At 40.7% G+C, this 9,019-nt stretch overlaps 2 pseudogenes; one reads left to right on the plus strand and one right to left on the minus strand.

Annotated features, from left to right (window-relative positions):
* The first annotated feature begins 2,821 nt into the window (after nucleotides 1–2,821).
* On the plus strand, nucleotides 2,822–6,631 carry LOC114626468 (annotated as a pseudogene).
* An 844-nt stretch (nucleotides 6,632–7,475) lies between these two features.
* On the minus strand, nucleotides 7,476–8,222 carry LOC114626457 (annotated as a pseudogene).
* Nucleotides 8,223–9,019: the final 797 nt, after the last annotated feature.

The following is a 9,019-nucleotide window of genomic DNA, read 5'->3' on the forward strand; positions in this document are numbered from 1 at the left end:
TGTTTTGTACTAATGGATAGTTCACTTATTGTCAGATGGCTGGTTTTTTTTAAACTTAATTAAATGGGTATGTCATTTCAGATATTTAAGTGAGAATGTGATTTAGTTCATCCCACAGTTAGCAATTTAACTTCAATAAAAATCAGCTCCTGCTTTCCTCTGTGGACTTGTCTGTTACACATGTATACCAATTAAAGTCAAGTCTTTCTACTAGGGCTCAGGTCATTGGTTTTCTAATTCCCTCAATGGAAAAAGAACCCTCCATCCACAGAGAAGTAATTCCCAATAGGAATTTTGTATCTTGTAGCACCAGTTATTATATGCCAAAAGCAGCGGGCATCACTCAGGACATTAAAATGACACTGGCCAGGGAAAGATAATATTTACTAGAAATGTACTCACTGGATATCTGAAGTGACACATCTGGTTTCAGAGTCTTGAAATAAATATGTTTTCTACTACAAGGCAAAATGAAATTGACTTTATTTCATAAAAAATAATGTACTTTTATTTCTTCTCATTTAGCCTATTGTCTATATGAAAATATTCTATTGCTTGTGACATAATTTAGATGACAACATACTCAATAGTTCTTAGACTATTGTCAAAATTAGCATGTTATGATTTAACTAGACATTTATAAGGCTACTTCATGTATACTGATGACAATACTTTGATTGTTTCTGATGTGGCTTGAAAAAATTAGTTGGGTGAAATGAATGGATCTTGATACTCTATTCATCTTGTTCATTTAGACATGGCGTGATTTTCTTTCTCATTAATTGAAAATATGGTACATTTGTTTTATGAAATATATTCTTAATAAGAACAAATAGAAGTTATATAATATATAATATATACAAAATTGTGATCTGACTATAATATATAAATAAAATATAAATAATAAAATATAAATTACATATAAATAAAATAACAAAACAATGATGAAAATGTAAAAAATTGTAATATTTGTAATATGGTTCGTTTTGTAGCTTCAGCTCAACATTTAACCTACCATCATCTCAGAAAGTTATTAGTTTAATTTATGTATCTTACTGTTATGAATATACTCAAAGGTTATAAAGCAAAATGCTTCTTACTTCCAGATATTCATAGGAATGAAAACTGACACAGGTATGTATGGCTCTTCATATTTAGACATCCTCAGAATATCTCAGAATTGAAAGCTAGATCATTTAGTTCTACTTCTGACTCAATTCATAAATCTCCTGTAATATAGCTAATAGACATTGTTCCATAGGGGAAAAGAGCTTTGGAGACCAACTTGAAATCTGATTCCACTGTGTGATTCATCAGGACTGTTCTGTAATGTAACTTAACATGTCTGTCCATTTCCTGATATGTAGAATAAAGTGAATGATATTTGCCTTTGATGAGATTTACTAAAACAATCGCTATGTGGTGGTTACTGAGCTTTACAGAGTAAACACATACCTTTCAGTCACCTTTCTTCATCATTCATATTTAGGGTTACCAGAATTATATGTGTTGATCATCTAGGATAACCTAAAATACTTGGTTATTTGTCAAGTATATTTTTCTTTTTTTTTTTTTGTTTAAAGTATATAATGCAGTATGTTCTGCTTGTGGCTTCCCCACTCCCAGCACTGGAAAAAAGACAGTGTCTTCGACTAGTGGTGTTGTTCAAACTGGATGGATGTCTGCATATAGAAGAATTCAAGTAGATCCATACTCATCACTCTGCATAAAACTCAACTACACATTGATCGAAGAGCTCAACGTAAAACTAGATACACTGAATTTCCTGATAGGAGATACCCCTGATAATTGGGAAAGTGGAGGTTAGTCTTGAACTCATTGGCACAGAAAAGATTTTCTGAACGGAACATCATTAGCACCAGCACTAAGATCAACAATTAATGAATGGGGGTCCTCATAAAACTGAGAAGCATCTGGAAGGCAAAGAGCATCATCATTTAGGACAAAGCAGCAGCCTACATAGTGTGAAAAGATATTTTATACCAACTACACATCTAATAGAGGGGCTAAAATCCAAAATATATAAAGAACTTAAAAATCCTAGATATCAAGAAAAAAATAACTCAACTGAAAATGGGGTACAAATCTAAACAGAATTCTCAAAAGAAGAAACTCAATGGCTGAAACACTTAAAGAAATATTCAACATCCTTAGCTATTAGGGAAATTTGACTAAACACTACCTTGACATTTCATTTTACACCCATGAGAATGGTTAACATCAATAATGCTAGTGGCAGCTCATGCTGGCAAGAATGTTGAGAAGGGGAACACTCATCCAGTACTAAGGAGTGAAAACTTATACAGTCATGATCATAAGCACGGTGATAGTTCCTCAGGAAGATGGGAATTAATTTTCTTCAAGATGTAGCTATTATCACTCTTATGAATAAACCCAAAGGATGCTTCATCCTATCAAAAAGAAACTTGCTCAAACACATTCACTCCTGCTCCATTCATAATAGCCAGAAATTGGAAACAACCTAGATGTCCCTCAACAGAAGAATGGATGAAGAAAATGTGATACATTTACACAATGGAGTATATCACTCAGCCATTAAAAACAATGAAAGCTGGGTGGTGGTGGCACACATCTTTAATTCCAGCACTCAGAAGGCAGAGGCAGGTGGATCTCTGAGTTTGAGGCCAGCCTGGTCTACAGAGTGAGTTCTAGGAAGCACAGGGCTATGTAGAGAAGCCCTGTCTCAAAAAACTAACTAACTAACTAACTAACTAACTAACTAACTAACTCACTCACTCACCCACTAACTAGAATGATATCATAAAATTCACAGGCAAAAATGCATGGCCCAGAAATATGGTATGTGTATGTATTCACTTCTATGTGGACATTGGCCATTAAGTCAATGATAATGCCATTCAGTTTATTTTGTTTTGCCATCTACTACTGGCCACGGGTCCTGCCCCTTAAGTGTGATGCTGTTGGAGAAAATTAATCTTTCATTTGCAAACTGTTATCAGTTCAAGATAGCTTCTGGGTTAGGGATGGGAGCTCGTGTCCACTTCCCCTCTCAGCATTGGGACTTCATCAGGCTCAGATAGATGCGGGTCATGTGCTGCTACAGTCTGTGAGTTCATGTGTGCACTGGTCCTGTAGTATTTAGAAGATGTTGTTTCCTTGGTGTCCTCCATCCCCTCCGGCTCTTACAATTTTTCTGCCTCCTCTTCAGCAAAGTTTCCTGAGCTATAAGGGGATGGGATGGAACTGATAGAAACATCCCATTTAGGACTGAGGTAGATACTAAAATCTCCACCCTTTTTCTCTCTCTCCCATTAGGATACAAATAGACACCTAAATAAAACTGAAGTATATTGATTGGTAGTAGGCAGAGTACCTTCCAATATCCAAGGTCTCTTCCTCCTCTCTGTACATTGTCCAACTATGAGGCTCCTTATTTGCTCCCGTCTGCTGCAAAAGAAGGCTTCTCTGATGATGGCTGAGCAAGGCACTGGTCTATATGTATACTAGAATGTCATCAGGAGTCCTTTTTATTGCTACATTCTTTTAGCAGAACAGTAATATTTGGTTTTATCCTAGGTCCCTGGGCTATCTAGTCTCAGGTTCTTGGCCACTCAAGCAGTGCCAGGCATGGGTTACGTTTCACAGAGTGGGTCTTAAATCCAATCAGATATTTGTTGGTTTAGTTCCACAAGCATTGAGTCACTGTTGCACTAGTTCAACTTGCATAAATGTCACCATTGTAGATTACAAAGTTTGTAACTGGGTTACCTTTCTCCTTTGGTCGTGTGCAGAGTACCTTCCAGTATCATGGTTTCTAGCTCATAGTGGTGAAGTCTTAATGTAGGCATCAGTTTCACTTCTCCATGTTCAATGAGTTGTTACAGTTCAGCAGTAGGGCCTTGCTGTGAGTTTGTGCAAAGCAACCAGTAACTTTGGCAATAGGGGTGGGTTACCATCAGGCTACTTTGGCCAACAACTAGATTAGATGGCAAACATATTTCAATGGGAATTGTTGTGGTTAATATTATTCTGAGGGTTGTTACACCCCTTTGTTGTCTTCAGACCACATTGTTCCCAGGTAAAAGACAAAGAAACCGTTAGATTTATAATATGCATAAAAGCCCTCTGTGCTATGGTGTCTAATTCCCTGTGGAGATCTCCGAGATACCATTTGCCATGTTCTACTTGGCTGCTCCTACTCCATTAGGCCAGCCCTCATGGCCATTTGCCCTTGATCCACGTAACCGGTGGCCGACTGCTGACTTCCTTCTTCTCTGCTCTCTTTGAGGTCCCTGCCCAGTAAAGAGACCCCAAGCCCAGTAAACTTCTCTCCACCCTGCCCTCTTCTGTCCAGACCAGGCTGTAGGCATCTTTATTAACCTATCAGGGATAACTAGGAGGCAAGTTTTACACAACAAAAGCTGGTTTATGTGAGAATTTGCTTGTCTTGGGACAAACAGATTTTGGGATAAAGTATTTAGCATAGCTGCACCAGACCAACCCCCTACAGGGAGTAATTTAAGAACTAAAGTTCATTTGTTGCAGTCAGTCAGTTTCCACTTCAGCCAAGAAGGAAGGAAAGTAAAAAAAAATATTAAAAGAGTGGTTTATAGATTCTTAATTGCAGGTCCCTTACTTTGCTCATACTTCTTTTTTTTTGTTGTTTCTTTGTTTGTTTTTTGAGACAGGGTTTCTCTGTGTAGCCCTGGCTGTCCTGAAACTCACTCTGTAGAGCAGGCTGGTCTCAAACTCAGAACTCCGCCTGCCTCTGCCTCCCAAGTGCTGGGACTAAAGGCGTGTGCCACCACTGCCCGGCTGATCGTACTTCTTAAATTTAGTTATAATTTGTATACACTTATTGCTGTTAATTTATTGATTATAAAGCATATTGAAAGTTCGAAATTATGAAGGAAGATAAAAACATCTGAGCCAGGCATAGTGGAATGGGCTAGTTGTTCCTAGCACTTGGAAAGAGGAGACAGGAGGATCAAGTGTTCAAGGTTAGCCTCAGCTATATCGTGAGGCCAGTTGCAAGCAAGCAAGTGAACAATATATCTAAATAAAAAGATATCCAGAATATAAAAGAAACGTTAAAGTCTTGATAGTCAAAAGAAATATAATCCAATTTAAAATGGTCAAGAGATAGTGTGTTTTGTTTTTCAAGACACAGTTTTCTGTGTCCTCCTGGCTGTCCTGGAACTCACTCTGTAAACCAAGCTCGCCTCCAGTTCAGAGATCCACCTTCCTGCCTCTGTCTTCCAAGTGCTGGGATTAAAGGCATGTGCTACCACCACCTGGCTTAGTCATTTTATTTTTTCTTTAAAAAAAGAAAAACAAAAGAATGCATAGTAAGTAGAGTTCAATATCCAGTACCAAACCACAAACCAACTAAAAAGTCACGTGGAACTAGGAAGACAACTCAGTCAGGAAAGTAAATACCAGGAAAGCGCGAGGATGTGAGTATGATCTCCAGCACTCAAAGAGCCAGACATGGTGATACACACCTATAATCCTGGTACTGGGAAGGCAGAGATAAGAAAAATCCCAGGGCTTTCTATGTCAGCCTGTCTATCTGAACTGATGAGATACTGGTTCTGTGAGAGAAACTGTCTGTAAAAATCATGAAGAATGCCGGCCAGTGGTGGCGCACGCCTTTAATCCCAGCACTTGGGAGGCAGAGGCAGGCGGATTTTTGAGTTCGAGGCCAGCCTGGTCTACAAAGTGAGTTCCAGGACAGCCAGGGCTATACAGAGAAGCCCTGTCTCGAAAAACCAAACCAAAAAAAAAAAATCATGAAGAACAATATAGGAAGATACCTTCTGGCCTCTACTCACACATGCACACACATTCATGCATTTGCACACATGTGAACATCTATTCACACAGGAACACGTATTACAGAAATAAGTCGATACAATAAAATGACTCATCTATCTCTGCTTACTGACTGAATGGAGTAGAGCAGATGCTACAAGCTCCTGCTTGCTGATAGCTCATATCTGGCAGAATTCCTGCTGGAGAAAGTCATGAAGTCTGTGCAACTGTATTGTGATCCAGTTCATTTAGTACATCCTCAACCTAGCATTTTGTGTAAGAATCCCCAGGCTCATCTTGAGGGAAACATGAGGTTGCATTACAGTGAGCTCACCAACAGTATGCTGCCTGAAGAAGATCATCAGTGAAGCCAAAGCCTACAGAGGTTGACTACTTGGGGGACCAGAGACACATCAAGATTTCCTTTAATTTAGCTGATCATGCTGCAGATGTTGTCAGGGTTGGTAACCCTGTAGCTTCTAGATGCAATTAAGGTTTGTGGCCTTGTCAGTTCTGTGCGGGTATACCAGGCCTCATCAAATAAACTTTATGGACAAGTGCAGGAAACAACCTATAAAGAGACCATACCTTCACATTCTCGGTTGCCCTAAGTGACAGGCCTGTTCTAGACCTAGTGGATTAAGGTGAACTTCCAGTAGGTTTAGAATCTGTTCAGGGTGAGTGGAACTCTCTTGAATCATCAAGAATCCCAAGAGGAACTAATTTTGTTGCTCACAAAACTAGTTGATCAGCAGTTAAGATTTATCTTGGACAACTGGAAAGCTTCCACCTGTGAAATCTGAACACTAAATGAGACAGTCTCCATGCCAAGGACTAAGTAGAGATTAGTGATTCAGAAATAGGCAGAACCTCACATCTCAAGTGAAATTCTGGACAAGATCGCCCTACTCAAGTGTTTTAGCTGCAGACTGAGCAGTCATTCTTCTGAGGAAGCTTTTCTGTAGCACATTTTGTGTGTGGGGGGGGCAGTTGGTTTATCCTGCTCATTTGAAGACTGTCTAATTGAACTGCTCATGAAAGCCTGAAGTCTTTGTCTTAAAAGACCTTTACCAAGGCCTTTGTTTTGTTTTTTTGTTTGTTTGTTTGTTTTTGTTTTTTTTGCCTCAAACTACTTTTTATTTGCAACTACATGATTTCACACAATTCTTCTAAATAATGACATAAAGTAGATGTCCTTCTGTATAAATAACTTACATACTCTCCATAAAGTAAATGCTCAAAGGTGCTATAAGGAACACATCGCCCACTCCTACAGTGTTTTTGTATCCAACAGAGTCAATGCACAATATATAAATACTCAAGTCCAATATTAAAAACTCAGGCACACCGGGCGGTGGTGGCGCACGCCTTTAGTCCCAGCACTTGGGAGGCAGAGGCAGGTGGATTTCTGAGTTCGAGGCCAGCCTGGTCTACAGAGTGAGTTCTAGGACAGCCAGGGCTACACAGAGAAACCCTGTCTCAACAAACAAACAAAAAAAAAAAAGAAAAGAAAAAAAAGAAAGATTATTCTCAATAACTTTTCTATAAAAATAAGTTTGATGGTTTTGCCCATCTAACTTCACTACAAATATGAACTCTTAGTTTATAGGAAGGTATGTCTCCCTTTTATCAACATGACATCAACACAATTAATTGAGCTAGTGAGGTGCTAGCATGTGAGGATTAATCCAGTGGTTTCGGTCACAGTGCATTCCAGGAGGAGGTACCCTGTCACTGGAATTGGGCAGAATGGTTTAGCCTTCCTTCCTGGATTTGGATAAGCAAATGGAACAGGAGGAGGGTAGTGAGTCTGATGGCCACTCCCTCGGTACATTCCTGGCTTCTTTCTGGGCAAAGGGTGCCACATTGGAAGAGATGGGAATATCAGTTCTGATATCTGGTACGGGGCTTGGCGTTGCAGCCACTGAGCTCCGTTTCACTTCCACTTCCTTGCTTGTGTCTTCGTCTGAGGAGGAGGACCCTGAATGATAATCAGAGGTCACCTTATCAAGAGCCCTGATAACTTTCTTGGAGATCTCATCCTTGTTCTCATCCTCATTTTCAAAGCTGGCAACAATGAATGCATTGTTTTTCTCTCCATACCAGCTGCACACCTCTCAGGGATCCACCCAGAGTTCCTTTAGCAAGCCCAGGTCACTGTACAAGATGCAGCTGTTCTCACAGGCTTTCAGGACATCGGGATCAACTCTCTGAAACTTATTGACACGAATGCATCTGTAGGCCTGTCCTTTTGATGGTTTTTCTAGATACCAGTGATTTCTATATTTCTCTTGAAGTATTTGAGTCAATTTCTCAGCAAATCTATCAACTGCTTCTTTTTTCAACTTATGCTTTCGAACCAGCCTTGTGAAAAAGAAGACAACAGCAGCAGTTTCGGTCTTCATTTTACCCGCTGCAGATCCGGGGGACTGCACCCTCGCCAGCTGCGACCGCATTCCGAGGCCAGGGAGCCGAATGAGAGCTGCGCGAGGCTCGTCGAGCGAGCGCAGACTGCTGTGTCTTCTGGCCGCCGCCGAGCGCGCGCCGACCAGACTGGCGGGCGGAGGAGCGCGCGGCCGAGAGGGCGAGCGCGGTCCCGACGCGGCGCACGGGGGGCTCGAGGCCCGGAAGAAGGGAGGGGCGATGGCTGGGAGAGGCCCGGCGCTGCGAGGAACCAATTCGCGCGCCCTGGGGGCGGGGCTTCCCTCGGGCCCGTCCCCCGAGCTGGTGCGCGTGGCCGGCTCCTGCCTCGGCCGAGCGCAGAGGTGGCAGTACCTCCCAAGGCCTTTGTTTTTAATGACATCGCTACAATTAAATTAAACATGTTTAACTTAAAATAAATAGATAGTATTGGAGCAGACAATTTTTTCCAAAGGTCCTGTAAATGTACACTGCATACATAACAGGGTTCTCCATATAATTATTCATGAATATCTCAACAGCCAAAAGCACACCATGGGTCTCCAGAGAGGCTCATTGGGTAAAGTTGTTGGCCAACAATCCTAATAAACTAACTTTGATCCTGAGGATTCCCAAGGTGAACTGACTCCCAAGGGATGTCCTCCACCCACACTAAGCCCTTCAAGAAAGTAAATAACTAAATGTACATAAAAATTTAAATCATACCATGATATCAATGTGCTTTCATTAGATGGAAAATATCAGGGCTGTTGACAATATGGAGAAATTTAAGCCTTAATAT

The sequence above is a fragment of the Grammomys surdaster genome, unplaced genomic scaffold (assembly GCF_004785775.1).
Source record: "Grammomys surdaster isolate TR1022 unplaced genomic scaffold, NIH_TR_1.0 236, whole genome shotgun sequence".
NCBI lineage: Eukaryota > Metazoa > Chordata > Mammalia > Rodentia > Muridae > Grammomys > Grammomys surdaster.